The sequence below is a fragment of the Ictidomys tridecemlineatus genome, chromosome 12 (assembly GCF_052094955.1).
Source record: "Ictidomys tridecemlineatus isolate mIctTri1 chromosome 12, mIctTri1.hap1, whole genome shotgun sequence".
Lineage (NCBI taxonomy): Eukaryota > Metazoa > Chordata > Mammalia > Rodentia > Sciuridae > Ictidomys > Ictidomys tridecemlineatus.
In genome coordinates, this window is record NC_135488.1 from 27,562,429 (window position 1) to 27,582,753 (window position 20,325).

The 20,325-nt window shown below is 45.7% G+C and overlaps 1 pseudogene across 1 annotated transcript; it reads right to left on the minus strand.

Moving 5' to 3' along the window:
• Positions 1-738: 738 nt before the first annotated feature.
• Positions 739-19,879, minus strand: LOC144368934 (interleukin-20 receptor subunit beta-like; annotated as a pseudogene). The gene is made up of 6 exons (XR_013428374.1): positions 19,795-19,879; positions 12,725-12,849; positions 10,521-10,674; positions 6,799-6,941; positions 1,178-2,430; positions 739-1,068 (listed from the first exon to the last, which is right to left on the minus strand). The product of XR_013428374.1 is annotated as an interleukin-20 receptor subunit beta-like (transcript).
• Between the last annotated feature and the right edge of the window lie 446 nt (positions 19,880-20,325).

Genomic DNA, 20,325 nt, shown 5'->3' on the forward strand with positions numbered 1-20,325 from the left:
GACACTGGGAAATGTTCCCTGAAGGCAAAATCAGGACAGCTGGGCTTGACTCTGGGGCATCCTAGGGACAGCTCCTAGAAGGGCAGTGGCAAAAGCTGCAAGAGACATCACTGAAACCAAAGAAGCCACCCTGGGCTACTCACAGACACCCAGTGCCCTCCAACTCTTCCCCAGAAGTCTGTAGGTCTCAATGACAGCTGTAAGAGGAAAGCCAGCATTAGTGCTGAGCCTGCTCCTGGGCCTGGTAACTGAACATCTGGAAGGCTAAAGCTTCCAGAAGAAGCATGAAGTCAGAGCTATGCCTTATAACTAGGGTGACCTCACTCCTGGCTCACCAGAGTAATCCCAGTTGATAGCTCTTGTCCTATGATTAAATGCACCCCACATCCACTTATTAGAATGTCCTAACTTAAAGGACCAAGTGACAGGGATAAATTAGTTGAAGGGAGAGGCTCCAGGAGGGAGGAAATCTTCAGCTACAGAGGAGGCAGCCCCTCTATGATCAAGAACTAATTCAGTGCCTGGTGCATGGTTGGGGCTCAATAAACACATGTGTTGGGGACATGGGGAGACAACAAAGAATTGAGAGAAATTTCCATGTACCTATACAGACTAGCAAAAATGGATGGAATCCTGTGAGGGATTCAAGCAGAGGAGGTCAGGGGTCATTTCTTGGTTCTGGGCTTGGTCAGGTGATGGAGGGACAATACAGATTAAAGAGGCAGAGAAGAGGAAGGATCAAGTATGACCCATGTAGTCATGTGGTCTTTATTTTTTATAAAATGAACATGATTCCAGTTCAGGCACAGTATAAAATTCACACATACTCTCCATAAAGGAGTCGAACCAACAAGAAGAATATAAAGGCAAAGCACTTAGGATATCTCACTCTTGGACACAGCCCTCCCCAATCTACTTGAGACCCTGCCAGGTGGAGAGAGGATGGTGGGGTGGTGGTGTTACAAAGGGGAAGACAACTAGTTGAGGCAGTTAGACTGTCCCCACCACAGGTTGGCTGGAAGGGCCAGGAAGTGGGGGTAGAGAGGAACCCACTCAGAGGCTCCAGACCTGGGAGAGAGTGGGGAATAAAAAGGTACAGGTCTTGATCAACAATCAATCCTTTACTCCTCAAGAAACTTCCTCCCTCCACTCCTTCTCTAGTCTTAGGCTCTCTCACCTGGTTGGGGAGAGGAGAGAGTAGTGGCTTCCAGAGTTGAGAACAGGAAAAGCAGAGTAGAAGAGGCAGAGTCTGGATCTCTGAGTGGAATGCCTAAAGGAAAAGGAAGTCCCCACATAAATCCTATGGAAAGGGGCCTCTGGGAAAAACCAAGAGCGTCCTGGTCAGGTGATCGTGTTGCCACCTGAGTCAGTTGGAGCTCTTGTGCAGCAGAAGCTGTCCCCAAAGCAGGCAGCCTGTGACTATAGGCTGAAGCATGAAGCCAGAACTGTGTGTATTTTACACTTCTCTGGACCCAAGGCTGGTGATGTAAATAAAACCCCAAAGCCCACTTTTTTTGCAGGAACCAAAAAGACCACCCCTTTTGATTTTTACTTCTGCACTATGACAATGCCATAGGAAAAACAGACGCTGCAAACGTTACACTTGGAACCGACCACCTCCTGCCCTCTCATCACACCACACACACATTTTACCGGCCGTCCTCAAGATGTGCACTCAGTCCACACTTGATGGTGTTCTGTGGATCCCCAGCACTGGTGCACTGCCTACGTAGGGGGGCTGTGGCCTTCCAAGTCACCCACCATGGCTTGCTGAGCCCTCCACCTCTGCATAAGCATTTGGCTTGAAGTGAGATCAACACTTACTCCCATCCTTCCTTTCCTCTTCCATTTCCTCTGGGAAAGCGGGGAGCCCAAGCCAACTCACGTATGGCCTTTGGTCCTTCTTACTCCACATTTATATCCTGCTCTCCAGGAGCACTGGCCTTTCCCGGCATGAATGCAACCCGCAGACCTGCAAGGGCTGAATGTATTTACATACATAGAAAGAGAGACAGAGAGCAGAGACAGGTGCGTAGTTAATCCCCATTGCAGAAGAGAAACCTGAGAACCAGAGGGATGAAGTCACTTTCCCCAGGGTCACTCAGCTAGCAAATGTCAGCTCCGGGTCTGGAAGTCACATCTCCTGAACTCTCACCAGTGCCATTGGCACGACACTCAGCCTCTGACAGTTGCTCCCGCACATGGACACGGCAGGCTCTTCAGACTTCTCTTGTCCTTCATACGTGGAGGAAAACAGGAACACAGCCTCACCCCTCACGAGTCCTGTGTCCTGCAGGCCAGTCTGTGGGCCCTTCCTCAGGTCTAGATCCAGGCCTTGAAGAGTTCCTCAGAAGACAGCACAGTTGTGGCACAGACATCCACCTCTTCCCTTCTGCAGCTGATTAACTTCTCAGGTGAATTGGTTACTTTCTGAAAATTAATTTTCATCGATGATTATTAGATGTCACTAGTAGAAAGTAGTGAGAGTAAAGAGTGTCAAAAAAAATCCCAATTATTTGATGAAATTTCAAGCTGTTAAAAAAATCCCAAAGACAATTCCAACCCCTAGATCAGTGACTTCCAGCATTTGCTGAGGTCATCTCCCAGTTCACTGCCAAGCTATTCCCTCCAGGCCCTGATGCGTCAGTGCTCCAAAATTCCAGAATTCGGGGGGCGGGGGTGGGGGGGAACTAACCATTTTCCAACAAGAGCTGAAGAACAATGAACTAGTCTAAGATGCTTCATGAACAGCAACTATCACAGTGCCAAGTCCAGAGAAGGTGCTCATAAATGCAGTCTCTTTCTTACTCATATTTTTTTTCCTGAGACCCTGGTGCATAATCATTGCTAGTTGCAAACATGCAGATACCCATTTATTCAAAGGGACTTCATTGCTAGTATGCTCACCTCCACAAATTCTCTGTGTTCTTCTATAGTTACCTCCCACTGACCTCCTGGTCATCACTCCTAAAGTACATGCACACAAATGAACAGGCATGATGGTTTCCACCACCTTGGTCTCCTAGACATCAGCGTCATCCAGCCAATCACCTTTGATCCTGTTTCTAAAGAGGCAGCTTCAGGGGTTTACTCTTGATGTCCAACCGACAATAAGAAAAGATATCACACAAGAAGGGCTCTCTGAGCAGGAGTGTTAGCCTGGAGCGGCCATCAATTCACTGCTGCTGGTCCTAGTCAGATTCTCAGGACCCTGACTGCCAAACCTGTAGTGGTTTGCTTGATTATTTTTAAATCCTAGAGCAGTGCTGTCCAGTGAAAGCAATGAGAGCCGCATATGCAATTTTTAAAATCTAGCAGCACATTTTAAAAAGTAAAAAGAAATGGGTGGAGTTATTGTTAGTGATATACTTTATTTAACAGATACACCAAAATATTGTCATTTAACATGCAGTAAAAAATTACTAAAATTTTTCAAATCTTTTGTACTGTCCTCCCAATCTATCACACATGACTTTAAAGGACAGCACAATTCTAAAACATTTAAATTAAATAATCCCAGCAGCTCAGAAGGCTGAAGCAGGAGGATTGCGAGTTCAAGGCCAGCCTCAGCAAAAGCAGTGTGCTAAGCAACTCAGGGAGAATCTGACTCTAAATAAAATTCAAAATAGGGCTGGAGATGTAGCTCAGTGGTCAAGTGCCACTGAGTTCAGTCTCCGGTACCCCTCAAAAAAAAAAAAAATTAAACATTGTTGCACAATTAGAACTAACTTTCAAGCAAGGTTCCAATGATATTTTAAAAATATGTGTTATCATTTTTTTTAATTTAGTTGTAGTTTATTTATTTTATTTGTTTTTATTTTTATGTGGTGCCAGATCAAACCCAGTGCCTCATGCATGCTAGGCGAGTGCTCTACCACTGAGCCACAACCCAGGCCCCCCAAAATATGTTTTCAATATTTAAAAATCATGAGATTTCTCATAAGGATCTGGACTTCGAGGTTTCCTATTTACATCTTGGAGATCTCAGGCTGGGGTGTAGCTTGGTGGGAAAATGCATGTCTAGTTGGGTTTGATCGCCAGCACTGCAAAAAATAAATAAATGAATCTTGGAGGTCTGGCAGCACTGGCTCAGACCTTTGTGGCAACCTTCTGGAGCTAAAAAGCAGCTGCTTTCTTTAGATGGAATGATTTTCCCTGGGTCCATCACCTCTTCTTATTGAGTGATGGTCATTGTACTGCATTGACATTTTTTTCCAGTACCTATTTGATCCCCAAAAGCATCTGAACTCACAAATGCCACTTTCTGTGAAGCACACAAGGCCACATTTGGGGTGATCCAATGTTACTAACTTGGGGCCATCTCTATGCTTGCCACCCACCTTATAGTAGAATATGACAGCAAGAAAAGAAAGAATGAAGTCAGTCACAGAAAGGAAAGAAAGACCCTTTAGCATCAAAGCCCCATCCCTGGGAAGCAACTATGGATGAAAGACATGGGGAAAAATTATATTTTTAAATAGAGAATATACACTGGACCGAATTAACATGATTGTCCTTGCATGGGTACTTTTGCTTTGACTGTTACATGGTGATATAAACTTTAATGGAAAGGAATTCTTCATGGCACATTTCAAAGTGCAGCCATCCCAATTGTAAAATTGTAGATATAGACATGTAACATTTCACCCACACAGATAAAATAAGCACAAACCTGGAAGGACATTTTGGAGAATTGCCAAGGATTTCCGATTGGTAATTTTCTACAGTTTAATTGGCAAAATGAGTGGATTTTGCAAGGCTGGCTGGAAATCGCTTTTTTTTTTTTTTAACAGTTTGGAGGATTATGTATAAACAATGCAACTGTCGGAGAAGCTAGGCTCTGCTGAGAGAAGGGGGATGGTGGTAGTGACGCCCGGCTCCAGAATGTGTTTGGGATTTAATGGACACTAATGATCTATCTCTCACACAGCACCGTGGGGAAATGCATTGACTCAGAGAATTTGTCCACTTTAGAAATCCAGGGGAAAAAAACAGAATAGAAGTTGGAATATCCAGGGAGGCATCTAGAGAGGTGGCCAGATGCACCGTGTGGGAACTGCTGGCTTCTGCTTCTCCCCACCATGGCCCCGGGCACACTCACTCCTGTGCTCTGTGTTCCCTGGAGTAGAATAAGAATCCTAGGCTAGTGCAGAGCTAGGAACACCGGCAGGGACCCCTAGTCTTTGGGAGTCACTATGAAGTCCAAATTGCCCCCCATGTCCCCACGCCATCCCCACCAAAGACAAAGCATAGTCCAGACTTCCCATGTTCCCACACATGCTCTTTACCCTGATGCCCTTGGCGGATCAGTTGAATATATTGAGTTGGAGTATGTTATTGAATGTAGCCACTGTTGGAACTGTAGAAAGGGACCAAGAAGGTTCAGCAGGACAGTTCAGAAGAGAAAAACTGTGTATGACTCCTGAAATGGCAAGCATCCTGGGCTGGGCAAACACCAGGTTGTGTTCATGCCAGGTCCTGGGAGAAAGCAGAGGTGGCCTCAGGGAGGTGCCTATACCCTGGAGAAGGGAGATCTCTCCTAGACCCTCTGATTAGAAATTGCTGTGGTTTGAATATGTTCTCCCAAAAGCATGTATTGCAAACTAAATTCCCAAGGCAACAGCCTTAAGGTGGGACCTTTGAGAGATGATTAGCTGAGGGCTCTACTTTCACCAATGGATTGATGTAGATCGTAAAAGGACTTGAGAATGGGAAGAAAGAACCTACAGAATAGGAGAAAAACTGTGCTGCTTCTTCTTACAGAGGATTAAAAGCCAGAATATATAAAGAACTCAAAAAATTCAGCATCAAAAAAACTCAGCCAGGCTCTGTGGTGCACGCCTATAATCCCAGCAGCTGGGAATGCTGAGGCAGAAGGATCCCAAGTTTAAAGCCAGCTCAGCAAAAGCGTGGTGCGAAGCAACTCAGTGAGACCCTGTCTCTAAATAAAATGCAAAACAGGGCTGGGGATGTGGCTCAGTGGTTGAGTGTCCCTGTATTCAATCCCTGGTATTCCCCCCCACCAAAAAAAACCCTCAATTTATTAATGAGCAAATGAATTAAACAGATCTCTCAAAAGAAGAAATGCAAATGGCAAACAAATACATTAAAAAAAGGTTCAACATAATTAGCAATTGGAGAAATGCAAACCAAAACTAAAATGAGATTTCATCTCACTCCAGTTAGAATGGCAACATCAAGCACACAAACAATAATAAATGCTGAAGAGGACATGGAGAGAAAGGAACACTTCTATACTGTTAGTAGGATTGTATATTACTACAGCCACTACGGAAATCAGCACGGAGATTCCTCAAAAGACTAAGAATGAAACCACCATATGACCCAGCTATACCACTCCTCAGTATTTATCCTGAAGAATTAGTTGTTATACTATAGTGATCCGTGCACACCCATGTTTATAGCAGCACAATTCACAATAGCCAAACTGTGGAACCAGCCTAGGTGTCCATCGATGGAAGAATGGATAAAGAAAATGTGGTATATATACACAATGGAGTTTCAGCCAGTCATAAAGAATGGAACTTAAGAATATTATGTTAAGCAAAATAAAGTCAAACCCAAAGGTCAAAGGTCATATTTTCCTCAGAACCAAATGAACTTCTATTGTTTATGAATTACCCAATCTGTGATATTCTATTCTAGCAATACAGACTGAGACAGGTGCTCTTCTCTAAAAACCAAAAAACCCACAAAAAGCATGCCATGCCCACCTAAGGCCTAAGGTACAGCCCTCTGATCAGCGTCATGCTGCAAGGAAAGAGGAAGCTTATTTACCAAGGTGTCTGGGAGGACCACCACGGGGCAGCAGGAGTACTGGAGCAGCTGACCCATTTTCCAGATGGAGAACGGCACAATCACGAGGATCAGCATGAAGCCAAGGAAGGCAAACAGGGCCAGGGCCAGCGGGAGAGCCTCTTCTGGAGACAGAAAGACAAGAAGACGCTTAGAAACCACAATGAAGGGGAAGCCTCCAAACCCAGGCCTCCCCTGACCCCTGGAGTTGACGCCGAATGTCAATCAAGACGGCAGAAGCCAGAAACCTGAGATTTGATAATGTGCCATGGTGACCAAAATTGCCGCCATTTTTCTAAAATCTAAATTTTAGATTTAATCTAGAAAATCTAGATTAAGGTATGCTTTCCAGAAAGCTCCAGAGAAGATTAAAATCTCTTTCTCAGGAAGGGGAAGGGAGGAGCATTGTGTGTGAAGGCAAGAGTGGTGTTAGCACATACCTGGCACAGCTGCCAGAGGAAGGCACCCGGCCAGGCCCCAGAACTGGCTGGTGGTAACCGAAAACAAAGTGTTTCGCAATTTGCTCTTAGCACTGATCCATCTTATGGAGGAGAATATTAAGTCCGGAAAACAGTCACATAATAACTATGATATATCAAGCCCCTGTTATGTGGCTCCTCCTTCCATCTCTATTCTGGGGGCTGGGTGGTAAACCCCTGTTCTTTGCAATGGGCATGAGTTTCTCTGCTTTTATAAGATGATTCTATGCTCAGAATGGTTAGGCAATTTACCCCAGGTCACACAGATAGGGTTAGCTCCAAAGCCCATAATTATTGTAATTGTAAATGTAGCAGAAAGGACCAGACCTGGGCATCTGGAGATGCAGAAGGGGAATGCAGTATTTTCCCATCTCCGTTCTGTGTAACCTGGAGTAGCTCATTTAAGCACCCCCTGGTCGGGTAGTTAGCTCACAATGTGAAGGATAACTTAGCCAGGGAGGTTGTGGAGAAGCTGGTAGTCACACAAGTGGCTGGGGCCATGCATATTGTTTCAAAGATTTTGAAAATTATTTTAGCAGTGTACATTGAGAGATACACAAATGTTCATCCCTTTCAATCCACTCCTATGATTTCAATTCCAAAAAAATAATTCCAAGAAAGGAAACAATTATATGCATCGGTCTGTTCATGGAAACTTCTGGAATACAGCAACAGAACCCCCTTCTCTGCCCAGAGTGGTCCCTGCCCCTCCTACCCCTCCAGGCCTGTTCTGGTACATTTTCCTCATGGAACCCACTGATACCATCCCATCTTTTGCTTGTTGGGAATCTGTCTCCACTAGAAGGGAGGTTCTTGAGAGCAGGGATTTCCCTGCTGTATCCAAGTGCACAGGCCAGGATTTGGCACACAGTGAATACTCAGTAAATATTCATTTAATAAAAGAATGAATATCATCTTCAAAAGCAAATGAAAGCTGGGTGTGGTGGCGCCTGCCTGTAATCCCAGCAGATCGAGAGGCTGATGCAGGAGAATCACAAGTTCAAAGCCAGCCTCAGTAAAAGCAAGGTGCTAAGCAACTCAGTAAGACCCTGTCTCTAAGTAAAATGTAAAATAGGACTGGAGACATGACTCAGTGGTTGAGTGACCCTAAATTCAATCCCTGGTACCTCCCCTCCCCCAAAAAGCAAACAGAAGTGATTCAAATACCCAATAAAGGGGATTCACCAGAATGGTAGGCTAGTCATTCAGCTATTAAAATGAGAATTGGGACAGATACACACTTGGTTACTACAGCATGGTTTATAGTGGCAAAGGACTAGAAAACACAAAATATTCTCATTAATAAGGAGATATTAAATATACTGGTTTACTATGCAGCATTTAAAAAAACTGAGGTGGACCCAAAGATACCGACATAAAATGATGCTCATGATATATTGCCAAGTGAAGACGAGCCAGGCACAGAACACTAGGTATGGGATAGGCCCCTTTGTGTGTGTGAGCACTGGAATCACACAGACAGTACTGGGAGGATTAAATGCCAGACTCACCAAAGGAAACCTCCTGAGTGGTATATGGGGAAGAGTGAACAATATTTAACTCTGACCCTTTTTAAAATTTCTGTGTTGATTGGATTTTTTTAAACAAGACATGATTTTTTTTGAAAGTGAATAAAATAATAATCAGAAAATTTACATGGGAACAGTTATAGATATGTTAGTTATTGGGGAAAAACAGAAAAATAGGCACAGTGTTTATATGCTATAGAACTCCGACGTGTAGGTAATGACTGAGGGCTACGCTCCTTTGGAGGGCAATTTGAAAACAGCAATCAAAATTAAAGGTCTATATCTTCAACCAAGTCAATCTACCTCGAATAATTTATTCTTCAAATAAATGTATACCAGAAAAATTATCTTTTTTTTTTCTCACAATGTTGGGAGGGTCAAACTTAAGGTCTTGTGCATGCTAGACAAGCCCTCTACCACTGAGCTACACACCCATCCCTGGCAAAATAATCAATGTATTAGCAGAAATTAATTAGAGCATTGGCTGTAATAGCAAAATATTTTGGGAAAAACTAAGTGCCCATTAATAGGGGACTAGTTAAATCAGTTATTTCATATACATATAATGAAATAGTATGTAGCAATAATGAAGGATAAAGGAACTACTTTATTAATAAGGCAAAATCTATAAGATACATAAAATGAAAAAGACAAGATCCAGAAAAATGTATAGAACATGCCACCATTTTTGCTAGCCTCAGCAACAGAGAGATGCTAAGCAACTCAGACAGACCCCTGACTCTAAATAAAATACAAAATAGGGCTAGGGATGTGGCTCAGGGGTCAAGTGCCCCTGAGTTCAATCCCTAGTACCCACCCCACAAAGAAAAGGAAAGGCAATATATGTAAACATATTCTCATTTACTTGTATATGCATTAAAAAGTCTTCAGAAGTATATGCAAGAAGTCCGTATCTATGGTAGAGGGTATAGGAATTTTATGGGTGGGGAAAATGGATATGGAAAATAAAATTTCCATGTGTCTCTTATATTTTTTGCACCATATGAATGTACTATATATTCAAGGCTAAAAGATCACTCACACACACACACAAGTGGTGATATTTGAATGGTAGGATCATAGGATGTAGAATTTTGTTGGGTTTATTTTTTCCAAAAGGGTTTTCAAGTTATTCAAGTTTTTAGACCATAACATTTCAAGGGGGGTCTGGAGGTGTAGCTCAGTGGTAGAAAACTTGCCTCGCACCTGTGAGGCAATGAGTTCAATCCTTAGCACCACATAAAAAAATTAATTAATTAATTAAAGGTATTGTGTTCATCTACAACTAAAAAAAAAAAATTTTTTTTTTTAATGTCAAGGGGGGAAAAAAAAAGAGGCTTCTGGAGACACTCCATAAAGCCCCTTCCAATAAAAGAAACTGTGGCATTGTATGGTGTATGACCTCCTTCCCAGGCTCACCAAGGAACCTGGTGGCCTCTCCTGCAGCCACCTCTAATCACAGGCAGTATTCATCAGCCTTGACACATCTGGCCCAGGGAGGAGGAAGCTCTCACAGGGAGAGTGACAGCTGCTTAAAGATTCCCACCCAGCACTAGGATGGCCTCCTGCACACATTCACCGGAACCCACCCAGGTCTGTGAAATCAAGGGAAGGCTCAGAATCAAAGGCACCTGAGCATGCACCAAGAGGGGCTGTCACCTCTGCGGGGCCCAAGGGACAGGCAGATCTTCTTTACCTTGCACCTCCACACACTCTGCCTGGTTGAAGGCACTGTGCCTCCCGATGACCTTCACCAGAGACTAGGCCTTCACACAGTATGTGGCTCCTGGGTCCATGGTTTCCAGGTGCACAGGAACAACGCCCCTACTCCTCACCACTTTGTTCTGTTCCTTTGGGAGAATAGAAAACACAGTTATTCTCTGAGGGTAGCAGGACTGGAAAGGTTGAGGAGAGCCAGGAAGGGAACACTGCAGAAATTTCCTATCTGGGGTACATACAGAATGTTCCCTGTTACTCACGCATGTTTGCACTCACTTGCTCGTTTATCCACTCACGTTTATTAGGCACCTAATAAGTATCAGGCACTGTTCCAGGAACAGGGACAGAGCATATAACGAAGGAGGCAAAGTCTTTGCTGTTGTAGAGCTTTCGTGGGGAAGACCAACAATATATACATACATGTCAGGTGGCCATAAAAGCTGTGCAGAGAAAAGGCAAGGGGCTAGAGAGTGACAGGGAGGCACTAGTTTAGACAATGTGGTTAGCAGAAACCTTTCTGAAAGGATGATATTTGAGCAGAGACTGGAAATTTGGAAATCTGACTGGGCAAGGATTTGGCATGGTCACTACTGCCACAGAGATCAGTGCATAAAATCAGAGAGCTGGTGGGCCATGCCTCCCCACTTGCCCATCCATCCCTCTGTCTATGCACTCCGCTGTCCACCTTTCCACATCCACCGCCTGCCCCGGGCCTGTGCTCTGCATCTGAGCCTGCAGAGGCTTGTGTAGGCTGAGCCTAGGTGACTCAGGGCACATACTTCTCTTTCAGCACTGGCCCTGCCAGTTACAAGGGTGGGGAGCCACTCTGTCCCAAAGAATCTGAGGGAGCTGTGTGCTGCCTCCTGCCAGGTGCTGACCCTGTCCCCAGCACCACTCCACCTGTCTGGTTGGCAATGCCATGTCCTATCAGTTGGCTCTGACCTCATGGGGATAAGGGCTGGTATTATTGCCTGCCCTACCTGCCCCCACCCACCTTCCAGGGGACACTTCCCAACCTAAAGCCCCTATTGAGTGTGTGGCAGGGCATATACACTGCCCTCAGACACCACTAAGTGATCTGGGATACCTCTGGTGTGAGAAGGGTCCTATCAGAGACCAACTAGCTCCCTGCAACCACTAAGCTTGGCCCGATGAGCATGAACAATGGGATTCCTCTCCAAAGACTTTGGTCTTGGGAAACTAAATACCTAGATCTGGAAGTAGGGATAAAGGGGAGAGGATACTGTGAGAGGCCTCAGGCTCAGAGGCCTTGAGTGGCTGGGAAGGCACCATCATAGGCATATGTTGGAAGGTGTGATGAAGGGCAGGGCCTGGGAGTAAGCTGGGCAGGGAGCCACAGGAAGAGGACTCAGCGGAAGGAAGCAAGGCCACCACAGGTAGGGGTCCCTGGAGAAAGGAGACTCTGCCACCTCTCCTCAGGGATTCTGTGAGAGCCCACATTAATACTCTGAGAAAGCCCATTACTTCCTGGTGCTGATGGGAGCGGGCCTCTAGGCCCTGTCTCCCTCTCAGCTTGGACAGGGGCTCCATGGATTTGAGTGTCCCCTCACTTTCCATTGGTGTCCCACTCCTTCTGCTGCTGCTGTTTTGTGAGGGCTGGACTCTACTCACCTGGACTACAGCAGCCTTCCCACGGGGAGGGGCAGCTCCCTCCCGGGCTTTCTGCATGGCCTACCTGCTCCTAATTAAATGGGCTTATTCATAAGCCAGCTCCTGGCTGGCTGCCCCCTTCTGTTCCCTGCCAAGATCCACACCCTCAAGAGGCTTGTACCAGCCTCGTAGGCTCTTGAAATCATCCAGTTGATCTGGAACACCCTGGCCTGCTTCCCTTAACTGGCTGAGGAGATCAGCTGATGAGAGAGGGGAAAAGTCCATTCAAAAGATGTTCCAGGTCAATCTAGCTTAGTTTGGGGCATGAGACTGTCCCCCAAACTTCAGCAGATCTGCCTGAAAATGTTCTCAACCAAGACCAAAGTGGACTTGGCATTTTTATTTTTTAAAGAGGCCCAAGGAATGGTCAGCATCTAGTCATTTCTCCCTCCACAGGCTTCACCCAGAGCTGCTCATTCTCAGGCTGCCCAGACAGTGAGCACTGCAGGACCTGGCTCTCCTCACCCACCCTCAGAGAGCTATGCCATCTCCCCGCAAAGCCCGACTCACCTTGGCACCAGGCTCCCTCCTCCAGTAGGCCACGAGGAACTCAAACTGTGGCCCCAGGTCTTCCAGTTCAATAACCAGATGGAAGCCATCCTTGGACACCTCCATCCTGGGTGGGGTAAGGATGGCTGTTGGCAAGACAAGGGCAGAATCAAAGCCAGTCCCAGGCAGGACCACTTTTTTAATGATGAATGAATGAAACCCAAATGGCAAAGATTTACTATGATTCTGTTTTTTTTTTTTTTTTTGGCCTCTTAACTTCGATAAAGTCTTCTATTCTTTTCCAGAAATATATATACTCAAGAAAAGAGGAAAAGGGATTACATACTCAAGTAGACATTATTACTTTCCCTTCTAAAATTGTGTGCTCCAGGTTCCACTAACCTAATATTTTAGTAGACATTGCTCTTCACCTTGGCTCATCTAATGAGCAGATGCCGTTTCTTAATGCTTGCCAAACACCTGCCTGAACTTGGATCTATGTGGAGCATAGCTGGGCCCCATCTTTTCCCCTTAGGAATGAACATACCTAGCAGGGCATGTGCATCCCTATAGTTCTCATAGACAGTGGCATGTACAGGCATTTGAATACTTTCAGACATCTGCAAACCACCAGAGGCCTGTGGATAGGTTAGCTATTCTGTTCTAGGCCTCATCTCACATCTTGACAGAGGGATATTATTGGCAAGTCAAAGGCTTTTTACAAATTTTAACATTGACTCTAGAAATTACAATTTAAATATAAATATCATCTTTTACATTACTTGGATCCCAAAGAGAGAGGAATCCCCACCACCAGGCCAAGAACAGAAGGGGTCACAGAGGCAGCTCCCACCCCCTCGCTACTGATGATGAATCCATATGTGCCTTGCAGATCCAGGTCCTCTGACCTCCATCTTTATGGAGGATAGATATTATTAGAGAAAATGACCCGAAGTTCAGAGAAGAATTTTTTGACAGTGTTGGGCCAGAAACCTCTGTCCTAAGCATTCTGCATACTTGTCTCATTTAATCCACCCAGGAAATCTAAGAGGGTAAATATTATTCTGTTTGTATGGAAATGTTAAGGGACTTTCCCAGAATCACAGTTAATGACCAGAATTTGAGCCCATGTCTATGTTTCTAGCTCCCCCATGAGGGGTGTTTATTCTTTGTACCAGGCAATCCCAAGTCCATCTATAATTAAAATAACTAGGAAGAATTTTGAACTCCCAATGACCAGGATGCACACAAATCAGTCAAATCAGACCCTCCAGGAATGGGCCCCAGGAGTGTGGTTCTCAAGCTCCTCCTCGACTTCAGCATGCAGTTGAGGGTAAGAACCTCTGCTCCCAATAAGGTTAAGGGCAGAAGATCCTCTATAGGGGAGCCTTAAAGAAGGATCTTTCACATTCCTGGGGAAAAGTCAGAGTGGCCTTTTACAAACAGAAAAGGACAGATGGAATGCCTTGAAGAGATCAGAGAGACCACTCAACACCACGGATAATTCAGAATGGAGTTCTAAGAAAAGAATAAGCCACACGCAAGAAGGAGGAAAGAGAACAGAGGACAATAGGGAGAGAGAACAAAGCCGGGCTCCCTCCCAGCCCTAGAAAATAAAACAAAAAAGAAAAGCAGGCAGCAGACCCAGAGGCTTGAGGCTCCCCCCGACGCTGCAGGTGTGGGTGCACCTGCCCTGTGAGGATGGTGGGTGCTGGGAGGACGTCCTGGATTGGCACTGCCCAGGCTTGACAACAGAGCTTTCCTTTTGTAATAGGCTAGATTTGTTAAAGAAGCCTTCAAAGAGCAAATAATGCATTTTTCTAACTATTAAATGTGATGTAAAACTTCTCGATTTCAAACTCTGATAAAAATTAATTTCATAAATGAGCTTCTAGGATCTGGATATAAAATGAATCCCATATTTTCTATTATTAAAGTGAAATTCTAGTTTTTCTTTTCGGTTCTCATGTGAGAACAGGAGAGTACAGCAGGTCCTCTCTTCTTGGTCACTGCTGACACCTCCTGGCGCGTTTGCGGTGGTGCTTTTGTGCACAGTAGCCCTGTGGTCACCCTTACTCCAAGTTCAGGTGGAAGAAAACCACCAGGGCAGCGCCACACCCAGTCCTCTCCCAGGCCTCCCTACCTGTGTGCGTGTGACCATGGTCTATCCAGGGGTGGATGTCTGAGACCTACTGCCCGCTCCACACCTGCTCTCCCTCCACCCTCCACACTCAGCCCACCACCAATCCCGTTGATTCCTGCCTCCTGTATCTCCCCCCACCTGATCTCTACCCAAGATGTAATAGTCATCATTCTTTTGGTTGCACTTATTATGCTCCATGTGTTGTTCTCCCTGCTTTACTTATATTAACCCAGTTTGCTCACATTGATCCCAGGAGGTACAAGAGGAGGAGCCTGAGAGCAAGGTCAAGGTCCCATGTTGTGCAAATGCCAGCACCAGGAGCAATCCTAAGCAAGCTGGATCCAGATTTTGCTTCTTCAAGATGATGCCTATTGTCCTCTGCCTGCCATGCTGTGCCATGGCCCTGCCCCCAGTGGTCCACTTGAGTCCCCTCTGGCTGCTCTCTCCTCCCGTTAACTTACCTTTTCTATTTATTCTTCAGAGAGGAGCCAGAGATCTTTCCAGAACATGAATCTCATCATGTCACCTCCTTCAGTGCCCTTTGCTGTTTTTAGGACAGACGTGCACTGCTTCTCACACTGCCTGCCTTCCAGACACTCCCCGTCAGGATTCCACACTGGCGGCCACCCTGCTCCCCCTGGAGTCCCCTCCCCAGAGGGCCTCTGCCTGCATGTCCCTATGTGAGATGGTCAACTCAGTGAGCTTACCTTACTGCCATCAAACAGACAGAGGCGAACATGTCTGCTGAGCACCTGGATGCTCATTCCTGGGAGAGAAATCATCTTACAGCTCCACAGGGTGAGGATCAAGGAAACACGACTTGGCCTTGACTTAATCTGAAAGAAAAACACAAAAACCTATTAATAGTAGTACAAATCCATTTCCAAAGCATCATTTGTAAAATACAGCTTAAGAAGATATACATAGAATACAAAAAGGAAAACTTTTACATGGATATACATACACAGAGTTTCAATAGTCTGTTCAAAATCAAACCCAGTTATTTCAGGTAAATTTTGCATAAAGTTATATTTGAAATATTTGCATTTTTTTCTTAACTACTTAAAAACTTCAATGAAAGACTACTAGTACTAGCAGGTAAAATATATGACCTGACCCTTGAATCACTGTATTCTAGTCTCCAGGTCCATTCCCATACGATGTGTGGAATTGAAGACAGTTACCCTAGCATGACAACCAAGATACCTGGCATGAATGTCACCCAGCTACCTCCTCTTTGGCTCTTAGATGCTTTGACATAGAATGTCATGTTTGGTCTGACTGTTCAAATCTATTTCACAGATAAAGGTCAGATTGTGAATAAATAAACTGGCATTCTGTATTTTTATTTTTAAAGAACAGCTTCAATTAGCTAAACTTTACATTCTGCTTTATGATCACAAGCCTTTTCATTTAAATAATTTATATTGTTGTAAAAGATAAGATAATATCAATAATCTGTCACCTTTTTATTTAAGTAGTGAGAGCTGGGTTTTTAGTTCCCGGGCACAAGTTCACGGCATTAACTGTGATCTGCTCAGCACTGGTGCACCAAGCAGCCCCTCTGCCCACTTGCAATACAGCACCTCCTACTAAGGCGCCAGTTGATGCTCAGGGTGAGAGGATTAGGGGCACCAAGTTCTGTAGCCCCCTTCCTACCACCCCGGCCACCACTGAGGGGTAAAGTCAAGGTAAATGGGAAGGGAGTGACATACTCTAATGCAGTTTATATCTGTTACAGGCAGATATAAAGTAGAATTAAAGATCAAGAGCATATTCTACTTCAAATACTGGCATAGCAAAAATCTTTTTTTCTTGGTGGTACCCAAAAAGTGTGATCATGAAGTTCTGCCGACTTTTTCATTCCCACTCAATTAAGATCATGTCACTTCCACTCTTCCTGACTGAGCTGGCAGCTTCCCACTGCAAGAGATCTGAGATGAGCAGCTTGCAGAGAGCAAAGTCTGCTTAGCTCTTGGTCTCAGAGGTCTCAGTCCATGGTCGCTTGACTCCACTGTTTTGGGGCCAGTGGCAAGGCAGGGAATCAGAGCGGGGAGCACATGGTGGCGTGATGTGTCACCTCGCAGCAGCCAGGAAGCAGATGGGAGAGAGGCAGGGGCTGGGGTCCCACAATCCCTTCATGGGTGTGGCTCAGCCATGTAACTTCCCCTCACTAGGACCCAGCTCCAGGTCCTACCACTTCCCAATAGCCCCCAGGCTGGCAGCAAGCCTTGACCCATGGGCCGTGGGGCACCTATCCAAAGCACAGTGCTGGCCACAGTATGACTGCGTTCTCATACTCTGCCAGGCACTGCCAAAGCCTTCATAAATTCTCACAACTGCTCGATGTTAGGACGACTGTCATCCCTGTTCCCAGATGAAGACACTGAGGTAAAGCATGATGAACAGGGAGACGCAGTATTACATCCTTTGTGGCGTTGGGAGGAGGGCACAACCGCTAAGAGAAACCAGAGTCAGGGGACCAAGTCTAGGTGCTGCCTTGACTATGTAAACATCACTGCTTTAAAGCCATATGTCACTCATGTGCTGGCCCCAGGACAACGGCAGCCAGGCTGCAGCTTCTCTGCTGTCGCTGTACTCACAGTGCCTGTCTTCGCGTCCCACATCAGATCTCTGAAGGACAGCTGTGATGCCGTGAGCTCAGGTTGCAGAAAGTAACTTGCTCGAAACTGATTCCCTGAAAAAACAGCTTTCCTTTATTTTCTTATAAAAAGAAGAATGAAATTCAAAACCAAAAGTCTAAGATATTATGCTACAAATTTAGGAACAGATATTTCCAAAATGCCTAGGGGCTTACTAGCAACTTGCTTTCCAAGACAGATGAACCAAGATAGGATCATGCTCAAAATTTTAAGATAAAAACTGATAAAAGACTACTTTAAGATAGTTTTAAGGAAGATCTTAAAGAGTTTAGACCAACAACATGCTTCACAGTGAAGATGATTTATTCAAATATTTCTATAAAATGCAGAAATCTGTAACATTTTTTATATATTTTAGAAAAAATACATAACCATTAGTTTGGATTCTTTTTTAAATTTTTTTAGTTGTTGATGTAACTTTATTTCTATCTATTTATATGTGGGGCTGAGGATGGAACCTGGTACCTCACACATGCTACGCAAGTGCTCTGCCATTGAGCCCAGCCCCAGTCCCAGCCCTGCTTCTTTCTTCACATATATGTTTTTAGTTATAGAGGCACAAAATACCTTTATTTTATTTATATACTCTTCCGTGGTGCTGAGGATGGACCCAGTGCCTCACATGTGCTAGGCAAGCGCTCTACACTGAGCCCGGCCCCAGAACCTAGTTTTACTTCTTAACACAAAAGTACAGGAATCCATCCACAAAATGCACGAGGATCTTTTCAGCACTGAAGCCAGCGAGGGGGTAGGTCTCGTATTTGGGAACTTATAGTGGCACTTCTGCTATCAAGACCACCCAATGCAAGTGAACTCCCCCTCCACTCTGCCAAAAGGTCCTGCGCAGCACTGGAAATGGGTATGACCTGTCAGGAATGGAGCAGCCTACCTGTCCCCACTTCTATCCTGCTTTGGTGAAGAATTTTCTACCAAAAGTCTTTGATGTGTTCCAATATAAATAAAGCAAGCGCGGGCTCCATTCTTTGTTAGGAGCTAGACCCATCTGGTCAGCTTTGCCCTTTGATGCCCCTGCTCTGAAACTGCTTTCCTGTGTTCTGAGGTCATCTCGTGGTACTTTTTTTAAGTATTAATTCCCAGCCAGCCCATCCCTCTGGAGGGAAGCCATTCCCTTGCCCACGCAGGCTATGGGAGATACCTAAGAATTTTTATACTTCTCTTCGATACTTTATCATGAAGAACATTTATTATAAAATCACTTTTTTGTTTAAGAAATCATTTGAGGGCTGGGGATGTGGCTCAAGTGGTAGCGCGCTCGCCTGGCATGCGTGCGGCCCGGGTTCGATCCTCAGCACCACATACCAACAAAGATGTTGTGTCCGCCGAGAACTAAAAAAAATAAAATATAAAAATTCTCTCTCTCTCTCCTCTCTCACTCTCTCTTAAAAAAAAAAAAAAGAAAAAAAGAAATCATTTGAGTCCCTGCCCTGTGCCATGGGCTGTGCTAGGAGCTGGAAATGGAGCCAGAGAATCCTTGTTGACCACAGCTGAGTGAGGGAAACAGAGAAGTAGGCACAAGAGACTAGTGTATGTGCTCACAGGGTGGGAGGGAAGCCGCGCTGCCAGAGCGGGCATCGCTGCCAGAGCGGGCATCGCTGCCAAGGTGGAAGGGACCCTGAGACTACAGGATGGGAAGGGGCAGGAAGAACCTTCCCAGCAGAAGTAACCTTGAAGCAGCCCTTCCACCCGCAGTTAATGGCTCAGGCACCCAGGAGCCAGCCTGCCCCTCATGACTTCCCTTCAAAATGAGCTTCTAGACAAAAGTTGCCAAGTAGCGGGAAATCCAGGGTGAACAGGAATCAGAAAGCCCACTGAAGACTCTCCAGGAGAGCCCTTGCTGTGAAGAGGAGCAGAGGAAGGGAGGCTTCCTCGCTGGGACGGGATGGGCTGGTGGCACTGTGCTGGGACGGAATGGGCTGGTGGCACTGTGCTGAGACGGGATGGGCTGGTGGCACTGTGCTGGGACGGGATGGGCTGGTGGCATTGTGGTGCGCTGCTCCCAGTGGTGGCAGGGGAAGGCAGGACAGGCAGGCTAAAGAGCAGGAAAGGGCTGGCAATTAAAGAGAATAGGGAAGGGCTGGAGTCCACAACACATGTAAACAGATGGTCCTCTCATAGAACTGGAGTCCTTGCTTATGGTCACAAGAGGGACAAGGAAAGGACGTGCTCCAAAGAGAAGTGAGACTCGGCATCTTCCTCAACTTGTTTTAGCTACCAGAGAAAAATTAGCCTCCAAGCATGGCTGCAGAGGCCGAGCGCCACCGTACCTTCCTCCAACAGCTGGGAGAGTGTGGAAGGCCTGAAGCCTGCGGGGATAGCCCCCATGCTGGTTAACACATCCACGGTGTTCATCTGCCGAGGAGAGGACAAACAAAAGAGGTCTGCTCGCTTCCATCCATGCTTCCTCACCTCCCCACTGTGTCCCTTCAGCACCACAGCAAGCCCAACCCAACGGGAAAACACCACGTGCACATGTCGAGAAAGTGCTGCAACGTGACCCAATTCCTGAGAGGACATGGCCATCACTGGATCTGCACTCTCACAAGGATGTGGGGCCCACATAGTGCTGGGCGCAGAGCTTTGTGTTTCTAGATCACTGCTTCAAGTACATTCTGACTGTAATGCTCCTGCTCCAGCCCCACCCCAACTGCACTGCCTTTCAGCAGATGATACCACTAGCATCTCCTTGGGAGTTAGAAGAGCAGTAGAAGGTCAGGAAGATGCTAACTGAACCATTCATGGTGATGACTCACGGGGTGGAGAATTTTCATTTTGTCATGTCATTTTTTTTAAATGAC